The sequence below is a fragment of the Ochotona curzoniae genome, unplaced genomic scaffold (assembly GCF_017591425.1).
Source record: "Ochotona curzoniae isolate NIBS_2020 unplaced genomic scaffold, NIBS_Ocur_1.0 scaffold_2656, whole genome shotgun sequence".
Taxonomy (NCBI): domain Eukaryota; kingdom Metazoa; phylum Chordata; class Mammalia; order Lagomorpha; family Ochotonidae; genus Ochotona; species Ochotona curzoniae.
In genome coordinates this window covers 191,359-212,289 of record NW_024467098.1, presented here as the reverse complement: position 1 = coordinate 212,289, position 20,931 = coordinate 191,359, and the positions used below count along the sequence as shown (strand labels likewise).

General features: G+C 38.3%; 1 pseudogene; it reads left to right on the top strand.

Moving 5' to 3' along the window:
• The first annotated feature begins 1,001 nt into the window (after window positions 1-1,001).
• LOC121171447 lies at window positions 1,002-19,508 on the top strand (annotated as a pseudogene).
• Window positions 19,509-20,931: the final 1,423 nt, after the last annotated feature.

Genomic DNA, 20,931 nt, shown 5'->3' with positions numbered 1-20,931 from the left:
TAAAGCTCAGAGCCAGGAGCTTTTTCTTAGTTTTCCACATGGATGCAGGCACCAAACTACTTTGGCCATCTTCTTTTGCCTTCCTCTGCCATTAGCAGGGATCTGGATCATAAATAGCACTGTAGGTGCAGTTAATGGGGTCCAACTGACACTGTTCCTACTATTTTCTTATATTTTTCTTTATGCCAGGTCTATGAGTTCTTCTCATACAGTCTTTCATTCAATAAAAATATTTTGTTTTGAAGTATAAATGTGTCACTCTGTATCAGATGCTGAATCTTATTACAACACAGTGTTATGGTATCCGCCATTCAACATCCTTCTCTATTTCCTCTTGCAGTGCTTCAAAGCCTGTAGAAGTCACTCCTCTCTGTTCAGAATGGGCTATAAAACTTGTACACATGAGAGAAACATTTGGTGTTTGCTTTTATGTGTAATTTTTATTCCCTTTAATATAATAAGCTCCCATTCCATCCATTTTGCTGCAACAGGATTTCAGTGTTTAGGTCTTTGTTTGATGCTATGATTTCATGCATTTTTAGTTTCTAAAGGAAAGTTCTCTTCTTTTATCAGTTATTGTTCATGTGCATGTTTTTGTGTATGGAGAGTAGGGTGGAGTGGAAAACAAATTTTTTTCAAAGAAACATAACAGGATATTTTGGCTATCTGGATGTCCACCAGCAATTCATTTCTGGTCTGCTCTGTATTAGAGGATGTTTCTTTTTCTATTTAGTCTCCTGGAATGACAGATTCTATGACATATGGCAAATTGAATTTTATAGGACAAAGAAAAATAAGTGCCTCAGACCACAGCACATTCACTCTTTTATAAGGCTAGGCATTTGGAATAATATTTATTGAGCACATAATCTTAGCATGCCAACTGGTAGACTTCTACTCAATATTTTGAAATGCCTGATTTGTGTGTAATAAATATTTACAAGTGATGATCTTCAGAACTATTGCTGCATAAAATGTGTTTATTTGAATTCTAGTCTTTTGGGCCAGTGGGAATTATGAAAAGTGCCCTCAGTAATTGTAAGGATGAAGAATGGAAGAAATTAAGAATATTGGTGTCTCCAACCTTCACTAGTGGAAAACTCAAGGAGGTAATAAATTAGTATATGTTTAAGTAGAAACTTATCTGAGTCTGGAAAAAGAAAAATGGAAAGACAATCCTAGTCCATTTGAAGCGGAAAGTTTAGTGGCATTAATGTTCCTTAAACTGATCTTTTGTCTTGATAATCTAGAAGAGAATTTCATGCATTAAAAATGTTGGTGAGCTACCTCTGCTTTGGCAATCCAATCATTTTGACTTGAACATTTGCTTTTACAGTGAATTATGTGGTATATATTTAGACATTATATCACTCCTGCTTGCATTAAAAAACCATGTCCTTATGTGACCTGGATCTCTGTGTCTCACTGTGGCTGGTGTGTGTGTGTGTGTACTTAGATGTTACCCATCATTGCCCAGTATGGAGATGTGTTGGTGAAAAACCTGAGTCAGGAAACAGAGAAAGACAAGCCTGTCAAATTGAAAGAGTAAGTAGTAATGTATTTGTGGGGTTCAGTGCTCTTTTACTACATGACATGGAGTTGAAATTTCCCTTCTGGAATCCCTAGAGTGAGCATACAAAATGTGTATATTGTGTTACAACTCCCATGATTCCACCAGAAAGGGAATCCAGACTGCATTTTCTTGCAATAGAGCACGTAATACAATTCCGGCTTGGCTGTCAGTTTGGCTATTTGAGAGACAAAATTCATGCATAGAAAGAAGGAACATGATTCTGTTGAAGTTGTTTGTTTTTAAGATAGTATGGAATTGGGCTGGGGCAGGAGGCGAAGCATTTGGTACATATGGGGAAGCAAGCTCTATGCTAGGAGAGTCCTAGGGTGTGTTTTAGAAGAACCAAAATGCCTTCATAGAATTGCTGATTATATTAGAAAAATGCTAAATGTTGAAGTATATCTTTGAGTTCAAATTTCTTGAATCTGTGGAGAGAGAAGGCCCAGTAAAGCCTTTGGCGATGGCAATGAAATAATTTGTTATCTAAACTTGAATATTTATTTATATATGTATATTTATTTGGTGTAATCAGAGACTTAGAATGAGATATATTCTGTCTCCTGATCCTAAATATCTGCAAAAACTAGGGATTAGCGAAGCTTAAGCCAAGAGCTAGGGATTCAATATAGTCTCATGAGGGGGTGGAATGACACAAATGCCTGAATTATTACATGGTGTCTACAAAAATATGCATTGACTGAAATTTACCATTGGAGTTGCTATTTGGACAGAGGACTAACATATGGAATATGGCATCCAAATTAGCATCCTTAGTTTGTAATATTTTCTCTCCCAGTCAGCATGGGCTAACTATGAATAATTCATGAGTAGGCTTTGTAAACTATGAATTCCTGGAGAAGCAGATAGCATTTCACACAGTTATGGATTCTTCTTGATAATAAGTTTAATGGAGAGTTGTTATATTTAATTTAATCATGGTTGTCCTTGGGTTTACCTTTTAAAGGGAATTCAACCCTCAGGGCCACCTCAGATTCTGGAGATGGAAAAGAAGGTGTATTTTAGACCTTTTTCAATGAATGAAGGGAAGAATTGATTGTTCTGTAATTCAGATTAGAATGTTGATATTTAGTAATGTTTTAGGAAAAAATTATCTTGCCAGATAGTTTCTAAGGTGAGGCAAGACCTGGATGAGTGTCACTATCATGAGTCTCCAGGGAAGAGTGAATTATTCCACCCTGTCCTGCTAAAGCTTGGGTCTTACATCGAAATACAGCACAGGGTTCTGTAACCTGTGTGATTATGGTCTTTAACTCTGCTTGAGCTTAGATGCATCTCTAATTTTGCTATAGTCCCTGCTATCCAGGGCAAAGACAACTGTATCTTCCACCCTTGATATGTTTGAATGTGAGTGATAGTAGTAAGATCATTCTGATGATCTGGGTTGTAGTTCTATTTTTTTTTTTTTGCTTTATTGGAAAGCCGGATATACAGAGAGGAGAGACAGAGAGCAAGATCTTCCGTCCGATGATTCACTCCCCAAGTGAGCACAATGGCTTATGCTATGCCGATCTGAAGCCAGGAGCCTCTTCCGGGGCTCCCACGCAGGTGCAGGGTCCCAAAGCTTTTGGCCTTCCTTGACTGCTTTCCCGGGCCACAGGCAGGGAGCTGGAAGGGAAGCGGGGCTGCCGGGATTAGAACCAGCGCCCATATGGGATCCGGGGCGTGCAAGGCGAGGACCTTAACCACTGCGCCACCCCCGGGCCCTTGTAATTCTATTTTTATAAAAATGTTTATCTCAATGGTAGAGGTAGAGAGAGGTACAGAGGGAGGTATTTTCCATTTGCTGGTTCACCATCCTAGGTTGTTTGAACTCATCCATGTCTTCTACTTCCCTGGATGTGTTAGCATGAAGCTAGATCAGAAATGTAGTTGGCTGAATTTGAAACAAAATTCTGACTGGTGATATGTGCTTACTAAACCTAAGCCACTGAGCCTCAATGCCTGCCTCTGGATGTGGTCCAGGAATGGTTTGGCTGTCTGCCTGTTGTGCTTGACATGTGCTTTCTCAGCACTTCCTGCGGCATGTGTGACTCAAAAAGCAAGTAGGTGCTGGTTTTAATTGTTCTTGTATCTCTTTTTGTAGAATCTTTGAGGCATACAGCATGGATGTGATCACTGCAACATCGTTTGGAGTGAATATTGATTCCCTTAGAAATCCAGAGGATCCCTTCTTGAAAAATCTCAGGAAGCTATTAAATCTTAATGTCTTTAGTCCTTTACTTTTCTCAGTAAGTAAGTATTGCACCACTTCTTCCTCTTTTTAAAATATGTCTTTGAGAATTAAGTCAGAAGAAAAAATACCTATTTTAAATGTACAGTTAAGTCATCATTGTGACCAATTCTAGAATATTTTGTCATTCCAGCAATTCTGTTCCTTGTCTCATCACTCCTTACCCCTGTATCACTAATCTTTTATATCCATAGATTGACTATTTCTTAAATTATATTCAAATGGAATTGTGTAATGCATGTTCCCTTGTGATTGGCTTATTTCAATCATTGTTATGTTCTCAATGTTTTTCTATGTTGATGTGTGTATTGTAGCGTCATTTCTATATAGCAGCAGTAATATTCCATTATGTAACCCAATACTTTTTTTAAAGATTTATTTTTATTATTTTTATTGGAAAGGCGGATATACAGAGAGGAGAGACAGAGAGCAAGATCTTCCGTCCGATGATTCACTCCCCAAGTGAGCGCAACGGCCGATGCTATTCCGATCTGAAGCCAGGAGCCTCTTCCAGGTCTCCCATGTTGGTGCAGGGTCCCAAAGCCTTGGGCCATCCTCGACTGCCTTCCCAGGCCACAGGCAGGGAGCTGGAAGGGAAGTGGGGCTGCCGGGATTAGAACCGGCGCCCATATGGGATCCCGGGCATGAAAGGTGAGGACCTTAACCACTGCGCCACCCCCGTGCCGGGCCTGTAACTCAATATTTTTAATGAATGATTTCATTAGTTATTGGGCATTTGAATTTTTATTGTGTTGGCTTGAGAACTGTGCTCATTCTTTGAAAATTTATGTTAAGTTTGTGATTTTATATCCATTTCAATCTTTTGAATATAAGTTCAGTAGTAGAATTAGTAGCAATAATTCTATTTAATTAATTCAGCAACTTTCAAGGGTTTTCCATAATACCTGTATAATTTTGCTTTCTCACCTGGAGAATGTACGGTTCCAACTTTTTCTCTTCCTTGCCAGTGCTTGACTCTTCCATATTTTTCACGATATAGCCTTTCTGGTGAATAGAATTTATAACCCATGTTGGTTTAAATGTTCATCCTCAAGTTGATAATCACATTAATCAACATTTACCATTTTCATGTCTTCTCTCAATAATTGTCTACTCAATTTCAGTGCAATACTATTTGAATTACTTTTTTCTGCGCTTTTGAGCTCCAAGAAATCTTTCTATTTTGGATATATTCTTTTTACAAATAAATTGTTTGTAAGATGTCTCCTGATTTTTAGCCTTTACCACTCTTGACAGTTTCTGTGTGTGAATCATATTGTTTATTACAGTATTATTAATTTCTAAATAATTTTTATCTTATGATACAATTTTATAGGCTCTTGAATTTCTTTTACCCCCTCTTCAAATCCCCACTCTTCTGATTTCCCATATATTATTGCAATAGTATGTTGATTATTAAGCGGCAATATGACACTCAATTGTTACTTAGATATAGGTATAGAAATGGCAAAGGTTGCAGCATCCTACCTTTTCTGGTTCTGTGGGTATTTTTTACCTATATAGATGGTAGCTGTGTCAGTGCAAATGATTAAGTTTTGGTGATGTATGATTTATGTATTTCCTTTTATTATTTCTGCTTTGGATATCAATTCTAGGAATCCATTGCCAAATCTGAAATCATGAACTCAACCTCTTGGCTTTTATGCTAGAATTGTATAGTTTTATATCTATTGATGCATTTATAGCTGTTTTAAAGCTGCTGATGCATTTAAGGTTTTACAGATTTTTTATTGATTTGGATGGCAGAGTTACAGAGAAGGTGAATGAGGTTGGGTGTAGAGGTGGGAACAAGGGATTGAGAGAGAATTTTTCATCTCCGAAATGGCTTATTTCCCAAATTGCCTCAAGTGCTGGGTGCAGGGCAAAGCCAAATCCAGGAGTAGGAGCTCCATGAATGTCTTTAAATGGTGCAGGGGCCTGAGAACTTGTGCCATTTTCTGCTGCATTTCCAAGGTACATTAGCAGGAGACTAGATGCGAATTGGTGCAGCAAGAACTTGAACCAGGACCCATATGAGATGCCTCTGCTGCAGAAAATGACTTGATTTCTCACAACACAGTGCCAGGTCTTGGAGTTAGCTTTGTACAGAATGATAAATAATGGTTTGACTCTTTTCTTTTTGTCTGTGTCTATCCAATTGTGCCAGCACCAAATATTGAACTGAATAACCCGCTCTGTAATATGGAAATAAATCATTCACTTTATTCAGTGGAAAAATGGAAAAAATGTTCACTTCTGGACTCTACTTCTGTCATTTCAATCTCTGTCTATACAGAAGGTCATGTCCCATTTGCTGTGGTCTTATAGCTTTCTGTATGTTGAAACTGGGAGTTATGAGACAGTGATTTTCCATATGCCAATTTCTTCTTAAATAACATCTGGAGTTGAGCTAATCTGAAGACAGTAGTCAACATCCTTTTCTGGCTGTTGCAGAGATTCATGTATTTATTCCAAAATCAGATTTATACAAAGGAGGAAAGACAGAAAGTAAGATTGTCCATGCACTTATCCACTCCACAGGTGGCCATAACAGCAAGGGCTGAGCCGATCCAAAGCAGGAAGCCAGGAGCTTCTTCCCTTGATTCCCATACAGGTACAGGGTCCCAAGACATTGGGATACCTCTACCGTCTTCCCAGGGCACAAGCAAGAATGGGTAGAGGAGCAGCAGGAATATCAACTGGTGCCCATATGGGATCCTGGCTTATGGAAGGCGAGGATTTCGGTCACTAGGCTATTCTGCCAGGCTCTGATTGAGTCATTTAATCTGCAGATAGATCATTGGTCAGGTTGGCACTGCACAGGCCTTGATATCTAATATTATTATCTGAGTAATATTAGTTTCATAGTATGAATCTGGAAGTTTATATTCTTCCAAATCTTTTAAAATCAATTTTATCAGTTTATGATGCAGTTTCATTAGTTCTGAGATTTACCCTACCACCTCCTAAATCACCTTCCCTTCATTAATATCACTTTTAGCATTACAATAATAAAATCCATTATCAACAGTCCATAAATCTGTTATTTAAGTGTTGACCTGACATTGTATGTATGGGGAATTGCAGAGCGCCATCATCCTATTGTCAAGATATATTTAACAGTTTCATTGGAAGTCCATTTGTACGTTGAAAGTAGAGTTGCATACTGCATTGCATCTTCACTCCTGTTTATGAAAGTCTGTATGACATGGTAATTAAATATGCCTTTAATGAAAAACCATAGAAAAATCAAGAACAGGAGAAAAAGAGAAAATTTACACCACGAAGTTAAATAACATGTTACTAAATGACCAATGTGAAACTGAAGAAATGAAAAGGAAATAAAAACTTTCTTGAAGAAACCATGCTACTGTGTGGCCTATGTGTCACTGAATAAATCTGTAGAAAAAAAAAAACTTTAAAGATAGAAAATAAAAAAAAAATATGACAACTCATTAAATGTGTCCAAAACAGCATTAAAAGGGACATTTATAACATGAGATGCTTACAAATCAATCAAATATCTCAAGTCAATGACCTGATAAATCTTCTCAAAGATTACTAAAAAAAGAAAAAGTGAACAGGAAGCAGGAAATCGTAAAAAAAATCAAATCAAAAAGAATTGAAACTGCAAAAAACTACACATTGAAGCAGAAATGAGCAGTTTTTATTTTCACTTTTTAAAAAGGTTTTTGGTGATGTTTATCAGTCAATTAAAGTAGAAAACATATAGGATCATGGCAAAATGGGTGAAATCATTGTGTTCACATTTTCCTTTCCTTCTTCCTGTATATGGGGAAGGAGAGAGTACAGGGAGAAGCCACTTGCAGCCTCCAAACCACGTTAATACCCAAGGAATGGGGCATGGCACCCAATGTCATTGCAAAGTACTTGAATTAGAGCATGCCTCAAGGGTTATGCTCAAGAGGTTTCAACAGTTCTAGAATACGGTTGATCTCACTGATGCAAGTATGAGGATATCTTGTCCACCTCTGAGTTCCTGCTCGCTCTGATATGTGCTGTCATGCTTCACTGGGGTAGTTGACCAATTTGTTCTGACCTCTTTCCTCTGCTATGGTACCAGGTGTTCTCTATAGGTTCCAATGGTCTGATATATCCTCCATGTGCTTCTGAATATGTTGTCCAATGTTCTGTCAAAGCCACTGAAGATGTATAATTGGGACACATGCACTCCATTCACACACCACTGATACTGCCACTCTCCCCATGGTTGGAGTTATGAATCCAGCAGTTTTGTTCTGGGATCCTGGAAGCACTCTTGTCCCATCTGGTATCAGACCCGAATATTCTGTGTGCACCCACTTTTATGGGGTACAAGTTGTTCTATCATCCTACATTCACACTAATAAATGCAATTACTAGGTCAGATCCATCTCAAGCCCCCTTTATTTTTTTAGTTTTATTTATTTATATGCTTTATTATTATTATTATCATTTTATGATACAGTTCCATCAACCCTAGTATTTCCATTATCCCGTTCTCTAAACCCACCCCACCCACTGAGATCTCCCATAGTATTACAACAGCATAGTTCATAATAGACTGTCACAAATCTATCATTGTGGGAATGGACAGCATCCCATTGTTAAAGCACATGTTCAACAGTTTCACTGGGAGTGCATTCTCGATCCAGAAGTAGAGTTGCATACCTCACCTCATCCTCACATCTGAACATGTTATTCTCCACTACACAGTGTAAATTCCCCAAAGTAAAGGGTCACAAAACAAAATCAACAACAGGAAGAGAAGAAATTAAAAACACCATGGTGCTAAGTAAGTAGCATGCCACTGCATGACTAATGTGTTGCTGAAGAAATTACAAAAGGAAATAAAAAACCGTCATGAAGAAAATGATAGTACTATATGACCTGACTCAGTGAAGAATTTAATGAGAAAAAAAAAAAGTGTTTTGAAGAAATGAAACTAAAACAACAAAATCCATGAGATCTTTGTTGGTGAGATGTATCTCCTGTAGGTCACAAATAGATGGATTTTGTCTTTTTAATCCAGTCTACTTCTCTATGACATTTGATTGAGGTGTTTAGGCCATTTACATTCAGAGTGGATATAAATAGGTGGCATTGTGGTCCTGTCATTTTAGCAATGGGTTCTTCATTGATTTAGTCTATTGTTTTTTACTGTGATGTTGTTGACATTTGTCTTTCATTTTGGTGGGGCTATTCATTTTTTTTTTATTTTCCTGTTAAGAGAACATCTTTATTCTTTGTAGGGCAGGTTTGGAAGAGGCATATTCATTTAGCTTTTATTTATTGTGGGAGAATTTTTATTTCATTTCAAAGACAAAAGCCAGCTTTGCTGGGAACATTATCCTGGACTGACAATTCTTTGCTTTTAGAATCTAGAATATGCTGCTACATTCTCTGCTGTCATGTAGAGTATCTTGTGGGAGATCAGCTGTCAATTTAATTGCCATTTCTCTATATATCAATTGATTAATTTTACTAGCATATATAAAGATCTTCTCTTTATGTTTGATTGAAGAGAGCTTGATTTCCATGTGTCATGGTGAAGATTGCTTTTGCTCAACCCTGTTGGGAGATCTGTGCATTTCCGGAATATTGTTTCCCATTTCTTTCTACAGATTATGCAAAATTTCCTTTATTATATCTTAAATATGTTTTTAAAACCCAGCTTCTCTTTATGTACCTTCTGGGACTCTCATAACAATTATATTTGTCCTTTTAATAGTGTCTTTCAATTTTTGAATACTTTTCTCTGCTTGACTCAGCTTTGCTGGCAGCTTTTAGTTTGCTTCCCCTTGCTGAGAGGAAATATATTCCAATTCTGCAATTCTTTTTTCTGCTTTCTTCATTCCATTTTCGAGATTCCCCACTGTACTTTTAATTTGCTCCACTCTATTTTAATTTCTAATATATCAGCTTTCATTTGATTCATGCCTGCCCTATTTCCTGTGTAACATATTTCTTAAACTCCTTGAACTCCTTCTTTAAGTGCTTCTTATTGTTGGTAAGAATCTTATAACAAGTGTTTTGAATTCGGTATCCCCCATTTTCTCGATGTCTTCCTCAATATTCCCTGAGGTTGGCCCATTCTAGTAATGGCCTCTGTATGTGGTTGTGCAATTGCTCAGTGTTTGTTCTGGAAGACTAAAGAAAATGCTGAGGGAATGCTTGCTTGTTTAGAACCCTGAGGACTTTTACTGTCCTGATTCAGAGATTGTAATCGCGCTACATAAATTTTGCTTTTCCTTATCACTTCTTCTTTTTCTTTTCCCTGTAGCACTCTTTCCTTTCCTCACCCCAGTATATGACACATTGAAAATCAGCAGGTACCCCAGAGATGTTACAGATTTTTTGAAAACATCTGTTGAAAAGATAAAAGAAGAACGTCTCAAAGATAAGAAAAAGGTAAATCTGATGCTACTTGCATGAGGATGCTCTTTTTTCCCCAGGTTTTGTGGTTTCAACCATATGATCATTTTGAGATATAGTATTGAGATGATCACTCTGGCCACTCCAGGCAGACCTCTGTGTTTGTGTGGGGTCTCCTCAGAGAGTAGCCGCAATGCTGAGCTCCTGATGGATTTGTGAAATAGGATTGTCTTGTCTTTGACCTCTCTTTCAGCACCAAGTGGATTTTCTGCAACTCATGATTAACTCCCAGAATTCCAAGGAAGTTGATTCCTACAAAGGTAACCAAGAATGCATGGGAAACTCAGAGGGAGAAATGGCTGTGTCAGATGGTAGACCTGTTTTCAGAATTCTAAAGAATTTCCATGTTGTCCTGTGTAATTTTTGCTGGAAATCCGAATTTTTCATGAGCTCCTAGGTGCAGTTCATCTTTGGGCTACACTCTAAATCTCACAATTTTATCTAGCCCATTCGTGTCCCCTTAATTTAACTCACATATACATAGGTGAAACATCATTCAGTTTTTATACAGTAAAGTCTTATTCTTTTACACTCAGTGTTTTCAAATATTTTAATTAGAATTCAATGTAGTTTCCTTAAAGACAATTTTACTCCATATTATCCAAATGGTGCACTGGTTGCATTGTGCATGTGTGACAGAGAAGCTTTCTTCTGACATCACCTAACTGAATTGGTGATGAGCATAGTGTAATAAAGAGAGGATAGCAGTGTAATGGATAGACTGGGATAAAGTGAACTCAAGGAAATATTTTTTCTGGCTCTGTGTGAATAACATTCATATTTGACATTGAATTTCTTCTTCATTTTGTCTTCCTTTTGTAAAATTTCTATTGGAAATGCTAATCAGATTTACAGAGTAAAGGAAAGACAGAAAAGACTTGAACCACTGATTTACTCTCTAAGGGCCACAATGGCAAGATCTTAGTTGATCCTAAAACTAGAGTGAGGGGTTTTTTCATACTCTCCCATGCCAATTCATAACCCTTACCTTTGATCCTACTCTGTTGCTTTCCCAGGCTGTAAACAGGGAGCTGGATGGGAAATAGAAGAGTTGGGATAAGTACTGGTACCCATACATATGTGATGCTGGTAATGGGATGTGAAGCATTAGCCAATTGAGCCAACATGCTTGGTACTTACTCATTTTTTTTTTCCTACAAGAACGTTGAAACTTTTGTACATTTTTTATTCCTTTAAGAATTTATTTACTTATTTAAAATAAAAATTAAAATGGGAACCAGAGAGTGAGTATTCCTCCATCACTGGTTGATTCCACACATGGCTGCAATGGCTGGGGCTGGGCAGGGATAATCCAAGAACCTGGAACTCCATTGAAATCTCCTGTGCATGTTCAGGGGCACAAGTAGTGGAGCCATATTTTTTTTTCTTTCCAAAATCACTACCAGAATGCTGAATTGGAATCAAGGACCTGGTCGTGAATTCAGCAGTCAAATGCATGCTGTCTTTGTAGGCAGTAGCTTAACTTGGTGTACAATAACATTTGTTCATATATGATTTAGTGACCTACTCTGCTTAAAATTCTTTTACTTCTCTTTTTAGTTCTGACTGACACAGAGCTTGTAGCTCAGTCAATCATCTTTCTTCTTGGTGGCTATGAGACCACTAGCAATACTCTTTCTTTCATCATATATTTATTGGCCACTCACCCTGATGTCCAGCAGAAACTGCAGCAGGAGATTGATGCAGCTTTTTCCAATAAGGTGAGTGAATGAGTGGTACTTGGAATGGGTGCACTGTGGGGCAGGAGTAGTGTCTTGATAGAATGCCTCCAGAGCACTATTCAGCGGACTGCTTGCAAAGTATGCAGTGAAGATACTTCATTTACAAGAAAAGGAATGATCTAAGGAGAAAAACTCATTCTGAAAAAGGACTGAAGGTGCTACTCAAAGAATTATAACAATTTTGTAAAGCAGTGTTTGTACTACGTGTCAATTACAAGAATCCACAATGGCACTCTGAAGGAGTCTTTATTACTATAGCCTGTGGTCCTTAGGTCTGCTTCATTTGGCTGGATTTTGTCTTGTTGAGCTGTTGTGTGAATGAAGCTGGCCAGGGTTGTCCAGGACTGGCCTAGGGAGGCAGACTGTGTTCTGTTTGCTGCCATTCTCATCCTCCATTCGCACCACCAGTGTTAAAAAAGGCAAGGGATGATTCAGGGTGTCTGCTCTTGATGGTGAAGGAGCCCTAGCATCTAGCATGGCATAGCTATTTGATGGTCAGATAAACACAACCTTAAGCTATGCACAAGGGACTGTTCTAGAAATAATATGTGGAGTGAAAGTGTTTACCTATCTCTGTAGAACCTCACTTTACCTGAACTTACTGTCATATTAACATGTATATAAAAATAATGGGCATCCTAGTAGGACAATTAGAAAAACTATTTCTTTCTTCACTTATTTTAAGAGACAAATGCAGAGAAAGGAAAAAAGAACAGGAGGGACGGAGAGATGTTTCATTTTCTTGTCACTCCTTTATGTTCACAATGACAAATGTGACATCAGGATGAAGGCAGGAATCAGAGCTGATTATGGTCTCCCTTAACGGTGACAGTGACAGAAAGTCCTGGCATGCACTATGTTGCCATTCCCAGATCATTATCTGTGAGATGGATTAAAATGGAATAGATACCTCCTGACCCTCATGAGGGATGGTGTCATTGCAAGTGATGGCTCCACCTGTTACATGCCAATGTTGGCCCTTTCAGATATTTTATATGGGGTCAAGGCAGTTTCTAATCAGCATTTTTGAGAAGAAAATTCTGAGGCAGATTGAGGGATTCTCTTTTAATGTTCTATTTTGATGGCAGTGCTGAAGCTTCTCTTTGAGAGGTGACTGTGACTACATATTTTCTTTTCCTTTGTTTTTTTTTTAAAGATTTATTTTATTACTTTTGTTGAAAGGCGGATATACAGAGAGGAGGAGAGACAGAGAGGAAGATCTTCCATCTGTTGGTTCACTCCCCAAGTGACCGCAACGGCTGGAGCTAAGCCAACCCGAAGCCGGGAGCAAGGAGCTATTCTGGGTCTCCCATGCGGGTGCAGGGTCCCAAGGCTTTGGGCTGTCCTCATCTGCTTTCCCAGGCCACAAGCAGGGAGCTGGGTGGGAAGCAGATTCCCTGGTATTAGAACCGGCGAACATATGGGATTCTGGTGCATGGAAGGCAAGGACTTTAACCAGTATGCTATCACACTGGGCCCTGCTCATTTTCTTTAAGCACAGTGTTCTACTCTGTTCACCTTTCTTTTTAAAAATTATTTTTCATTTTTTAATTGAAAGTCAGATATACAGAGAGGAGCAGAGACAGAGAGGCAGATCTTTCATCCGATGATTGATTCTCCAAGTGGCTGCAATGGCCACAACTGAACCAATCTGAAGCCAGGAGCCAGGAGATTCTAAAGAATTTCCCATGCACGTGCAGAGCTCCAAGGCTTTGGGCTGTCCTCAACTGCTATCCCAGGCCACAACCAGGGAACTAGAGTAGAAGTGGGACCTCCCTATTTAGATCCAGCACCCATATGGGACCCCGGCACATTCAAGGTGAGCTTGTTCGCCATTAGGCAACCATACTGTGCCCAATGTTTATCTCTTTCATACACATGAGACAGCACGAGTGTTGTAAGGCCATGCTCATGATTTCTGGGCCTGGTTAGGGGTTTGTCCTCAAAATCTCCTTGTTCACAACTACTTTCCACATCTGAATGCACTGTTCATTGAACAGGATGGAGGACACATCTGTTTTAATTTCAAATCTCATTTTGTAAAAATCTGTTTCTTTCTGCCCAGATATTTGTCACATATGATGCTGTCATGCAGATGGAATATCTTGACATGGTGGTGAATGCAACTCTCAGATTTTACCCAATTGCTATCAGAATTGAGAATTGAGAGGGCATGCAAGAAAGACATTGAAATAAATGGGGTATTCATTCCCAAAGGAACAATTGTGGCAATTCCAGTCTATGCCCTTCACCAAGATCTGAAGTACTGGACAGAGCCTTGTGAATTCCGCCCTGAAAGGTACAGGATCCCTGGAAAGGGGGACCTGTGTTAAAACAATCTGGCTCAAGCTATGCTCAAGCTATATGGTAAATCTTTGTGAAGACAAGGAACTTGTGAGAGTAGCATCATTTGTATCCCTTATTTTTAGAAGCTTTTCTTATGGAAAAATAATGGTTGTTTTCAAAATTGTCCAAAGTGGTAACTGGAGAAAGCGTACTATTGTCATCCTTAAATCCAAACTGTTGTTGCATCTCATGTACTTAAATTACACAGGAGGCTCTGAAAATGTTATATTATTTCCTATTAGGGACTTGAGTGTGTGGATTGTGTATTATTGTGGAACCTGGATGTTGTATAACTGATACACAGACAGTATGTACATATAAATATTCATATAGTTTTGGTAATATTTGCTTTTAGCTGCAATTTATTAACTGTTGTTTATTTTAGGTGTACAGGCTTTTAAAAATTCTTTCCAGTTTTCCTATGTTAATTGCTTTGACTGTGAAAGGTCACAGTGCTTATAGAAAAGCTTTCCAGTTTGCATCTGCTGACCTCTTGCTGTAAAGCAATTGTAAAACTACAGGCTGTGCTAATGAGAAGTCCTCATTGCGAATGGACAGAAGAGTTAGTCAGGACAGAGGATAGTCTGTGTGCCCTGATCCTGGTTCTAGTTGCTATCTCCTGGCAGCCCACACACTTACTTAGTAGTGAGTGAATCCTTCTTTCAGTGTGAAGTCACTGGCTCTTAAAGCTGTTTGCTAATCTTGGAAGTAGTAATATAGGTCAGGTGTTTAGACATTGTACACTTTGGAAATGGTTGATCGGCTACCATTATTGTTTTGGTAAGGAAAAGTGAAGACATTTGTATAACACTGGCTGACAAGCCAGAAGTCTTAGGATGCAGACATTTTTATCGCCTACAGATGGACTTTTTGTTGACAGAAATTTTGTTGCGGGCATGTCGACCCTATTGATGGCACAGAGTGCTCATGTGGTAATTATGAGTCAATTAAATTAGTGTTCACATAACCCTTTGTTTTGAAAGCCATGAATTCTTTGTTTCCTGCAGTCTGGATTTCTACTTTCTGTGGCTTCATTCACATTCAGTGATAAGTCTGTAGGATTTTCCTCAATTACTTTAGTCATCAACCTGTGTCAGTGCTTGGGCCAAACAATGAGAACATTGCATGTTGTCAATGCTGAAGCTGGAGAATGTTTGAAATATTCCCATATGCAACAGAGAAATACAAGTCTATGGGGACACTTCTACTGCATCTGCATGGCCCTAATACATGTTCAAACACCCACAACCTATGTCAGCTCGCTCATATACTACATTAATCTGATGATATGCTATTGCAGCTAAAATATTTACTGCCCTCCCTCTGTTGATAAGATATTGTGAGCAAAGCAACCTACAGTGCCCCAGTGCATTGGCATAGCAGCTGAAGTCTTTGCCTTGCACGCACCGGGATTTCATGTGAATGTTGGTTAGTGTCTAGAAGCCCTGCTTCCTATCTGGCTCCTTGCTTGTGTCTTGGGAGACAATCGAAGATGGACCAGAACGTTGTGAACTTATACTTGTGTGGAAGATTTGGAGGAGGCTTTTGGTTCCTGTCTTTGAATTGGCTCAGCTACAGCAACTGTGGCCACTTTGGGAGTGAAAGAGCAAATGGGGATCTTCCCCTCTGTCACTCCTCCTGTCTGCATATCTGACTTCCCAATAAAAATGATAGATTAATCTTTCAAAAAGAAAAAAATGTATAGAAACTTAAGGATATTGTACAAAAGTTTAACTCTATTTTAAAATCAAAGAACAATATTTCATGGAAATTTTCCCAGTATAAACATTATTTTCTCAGTACCATCAACTATCCAGGAACTGTATGAGGAAGTGATGGCTTTATATTCAAATAATTTGTGACTTGATTGAAGATATATAAAATAAATCACTGATGTTATTAAAGTATGATAGCATCAGATGTCATGTCAGTATTTCACTTAAACAATTGTGGCAAGAGAAAAGGAGTATGCTGGTGGGGAGTAATGTCAGAGTATTTGATGGTGAAATTGGAAACAGAATAAGTATATGGATAAGGAGTAACGTGTAAGAAAGGTGAAAGAGAATGAGAAGGAAGAGAGGTAGGAAGCAGGTTGGAGAACAGAGAAAATGTTGGAAAAGTTTTGCTTAGATACTAGAAGACATTATCTTCTCCCTCAGTTAACCTATGTGCATAGGGTTGTCAGTTGAAGCAGGAACCTGCTTTCCCTTCCATCATTCTTACTTCCTATATGTTTTCCAAAGTGTGAACTCATCATCAGCTTTAATGTAATTTTAAGGTACAAAGATAAATGTCTTTTTAAACAACACTCACATTATCTCATCAATAAGACAGAAAACTCCTGTGTGGTGAGGGTAAATGTTAACTGGAACAGCTCTCCAATTTAGAACATGTAAAGCTCAATAATAGTAAGATTTGAATGCCCAAGCCATAATTATTTCAAAGGTCCAATTAAGAACTCCAACTAAGTGATTCTTGTGGTTCTATGCATCACTAATGTGTGCTCATTTCTGTTTTGGAATCAGGTTCAATAAGAAAAACAAGGACAAAATCAATCCTTAAGCATAACTTCCCTTTGGAGCTGGTCATCGAAGTTGCATTGATATGAGGTTTGCTCTCATGAACATGAAACTTGCTCTGGTCAGATTAATGCAGAACTTCTCCTTCGAGCCTTGTAAGGAAACCCAGGTTAGTGTACTTCATGCAATGAGAATGCTTTTCTGGCAACTTTTTTAAAAAAAACTGATTGTTGTTATGTTTGAATAGAATATTTTGTCATTACATCAACAGATTTGGTTCTGTTTTTCCTACATCTCTGAATTCTACCCCAACTCCATACTCTTGAGTGTCACTTTTGTCCTTGAATAAACACTGAATGGTGTGTTCTATGGGGCTCATCCCAGTGACAGCATGCAAAAAAAAAAAAAGTTTGAAGAATGATTTGACTTCGATTTGGACTTTATTTGAAACAAAATTATCAAGAGATCTCTGTGTATGTCTCCTAAGGATGTGTATAGATGGAATTTCTTTTCTTTAAGATTTAAATATTTTTGTTACAAAGTCAGATATACAGAGGGGAGTAGAGATAGAGAGGAAGATGTTCCATCTGATGATTCACTCCTCAAGTGAGCGCAACAGCTGGTACTGTGCCAATGCGGAGCCAGGAGCCAGGAACCAGGAACCAGGAACCTCTTCCAGGTCTCCTACATGGGTGCAGGGTCCCAAAGCATTGGGCCGTCCTTGACTGCCTTCCCAGGCCACAAGCAGGGAGCTGGATGGGAAGTGGAGCTGCCGGGATTAGAACCGTCGCCCATATGGGATCCCGGAGTGTTCAAGGTGAGGACTTTAGCTGCTAGGCCACGTCGCCGGGCCCATAAATGGAATTTCAAATTCGAATATGATCACTTGTTATGTTTATAGTAAAAAATGATCTTCTGCCTTCATGTCCATTAATATGAGAATCTATAGAACAGAATCAGTGAGAATCAATAGCTCATTATATTTGATCATCAGCATCACATATGTCAGGTTTGTTTTAAAACTCCAACGCGAAAATCAAGATAGACGAGAACTAATCTGTGACTTTGCCTATGCCTTTGCAGGCAAATTGTTATATTTTGATGTTCTGAAGTACATACTTTTGTAACCCTCAGGGGAATACTATCATTTTTACAATTACTTTTCATTTAGTGTTTTTAATTTCTCTCCATGGATGTTTCAATTTATAACCCTCTTGATTCTGTCTTCAAATGCAAACTGTTAATGTATGAAAATTCAGTAACAGAGGCTTGAACTGCCATGTGATTGTGTGGAATGGCTGCTGAAAATCCCAGTTCCAGTGGCTGTGAGGAGCTGTCCAGTGTTCATCTTTTTCCCTTTCTCTGGATTTGGTCTTGTGACTTGCAGTGGCAGAGTATCATTACAGAGTATGGGCACATTGATTCCTACCAGGGAAGGCCCTAGGAAACTTCTGTCTAGAGTTTAAGTTGCATTTCATACTCATCTCCTTGACTTCAGTATGTTTTCTGCAGAGGAACCTAGGAAAATAGAATCAGCCACCAACTGAAATTCAGTGTGAAAGTTTATAAGTGTGTGAGGAAATGGAGTCATCACTTCTGGAAATCAATTCTCTGCCACAAATGGTGAAAGATAACTCCTCTTTGGCAGGCTTCCAGTCATCTTCATGCTGCTATTCCTCATGTCTGTAAGGAGTTGCTGCAACTTCCCCTTACTGAGATGAGAACTTTGCATGCTTTCCCACACTAAATGAATGGCTCTCTGATAATGAAGCTAAGAGGATTCACGAAATCTCTTCAGAACTTCAAAATTCCAGTGTTTACAATTCACAGTACAGTTGGAAAACAAGAGAGGATGTTAGAAACAAAAAAAGTACATATTTTCTTTTTTTTTTTTTCTGTATTCGGAAGCACATATTTTCTTTAGCATCACTAAATGCAATTGACTTTTCCATAAGGTCAGAATTATTTATACACTTGAAATATGTTATCCACACAAGAGTAACTTAAGTTTCAACATGAAAAAATTAACTTCATGAGATTTTCTAAATGTGTTAACCATTTGGTCACGAATGATGTTAGCACATTTCAGTATCGTTATTGTAGCTTTTCTGTTTTGCTTCTGTTTTTGATTGTGCTTCATTTTCTGCTTCTCAGTATGTTTACTTCATTGTTGCAGATCCCCCCTAATTAGCCACACAAGGGCTCCTTAAGCCTGAGAAGCCCATTATTCTAAAGGTTGTGTCAAGAAATTGGACTGTACATCAGGCTTGAGTATCTGTTGACTTCGTGTTTGTTTTTCATGGAAGCTATATGCAAAACACCAGAGACCTCAATGCATTTTGATACTAATGGTTAGGAATAATGTTGTAACCAACCTCTGTCATACAAAGAAGCATTGCAGGATATGGGCACATTGAGCCATCTGTGTGTGCAGAGTGTTCTCTTTTGTGTAATAGAGAGGAGCTGACTAAATCAGTGCCGGATATGTAGATTCAACTCTCTGGTTGTTGTTAATCATCTCTCTCCATATTCTTTTAGTCCTCTCATCCCATGCTTAGCTGGATCACACAATAAAACATTCTTAATAGTTTATCAATTATACAAAAAAAAAAGATTTGAATAAATGAGGTTTCCCTAGTAGTGATATTTGTATTTTTGCTTGTTTATATTTAGTACATTAAGTATCCATTAAGTATGCCAATCTCTTTTAAAAACTTTCTTCTAATACATTCTTGCTATTTAAGTGGCAATCTATGGTACTGAATCAGTGAGAACCAATGGCTGACATTTTACATCCACATGAACACACTGTGTGATGCCTCTACAGGAATTCCAGATTGATTCTTAGTGTATATTACAGGGAGAGGATATTTAAACACTGTTCATCATTTTCCAGATCATATAAGGAACTCAACAGCAAACTCCAAATACCTTGATCCAAAAACTGAAAAATTAATGACAGTTCTCCAAAGTACATCCAAATAGAATAAAGAATATGAGTAAATTGTCAATATTTCAAGTCACCAGGTTAATGTAAGTCAAAATTACAATGGTAGCCTCCTGCCAGTTATAATGGTTATTTTCAAGAAAACCTATAAAAATTGCTGTTCAGTTGTGGAGAATATTGAGAAGATGTAGTGTTTTCAAGATTGGAAAACAGGTCCCAAAATGGCTAAATGGAAGGTAAATTGTGAATTATCCTCATCATATTCTGCTGGGAGACTGCAATTCATACTAATCATTTTTTTTCTTTTTAAATAAACGCTAGAAGAGATTAAAGGCCCCAAGTGTAAAGCAGTGGTGAGCAATGTCAGTGCTAATTAATCTGACTTGATTAATACATGCTGTATACATATTGAGACATCAGAGACATTGGAGTGTAGCTCATTATTATGTATCGTTGATATATGCTAATCAAATCAGGTTTCCTAGATTGCTCAATGAGTTTCATAAACAACGTGGTAAATTCAATGTTCCAGATCAAATCCCTGGAGGTCACTGCTCAGAGTGATTAGCTGGATTCTGGAGGGAACTTTCTGAATTTCATTCATTCCCACTATCAGCCTCAGGGATGTTGCCCTGTGAGTTGTGAAGAAGAGAATTTCATGGCAACACTCTTGAAGAACTGCCCAAACATCTACTCCCCTCTAATTGACCCTTTCTTTTCCCAATCTCTTTGCCATGTGCAGAGTTATGGGTTTATCCCTTAAATGCATTTTGATGATTTTTCTCTTTCTGTGAACTCATGTGTCTGATCAGACAGAGAAATGCAGTGAGGGACTCTCCTGGTCTCATTGTGTTGATGTCGATGTACGTCAGGGCACAGAGTTCTACCATATGGACTCCTGGCATTGGGAAAGCAGCAGAAGGAAAGTCAGTGTCCCCTACTCTAGTCATTCTCTCCTGAGTCAGATCATAAAACTCTCCTGCTTGAGTGTGCCCCTCTGTATTTTATTTTATTTTTTTTTCTTTTTTTTATATTGTCTTCTATTTTTTTTTATTGTTGCTTACATTGTATTATGTAGTACAGTTTTATAGTCGCTGGGGATTCCCCCCACCCCTCCC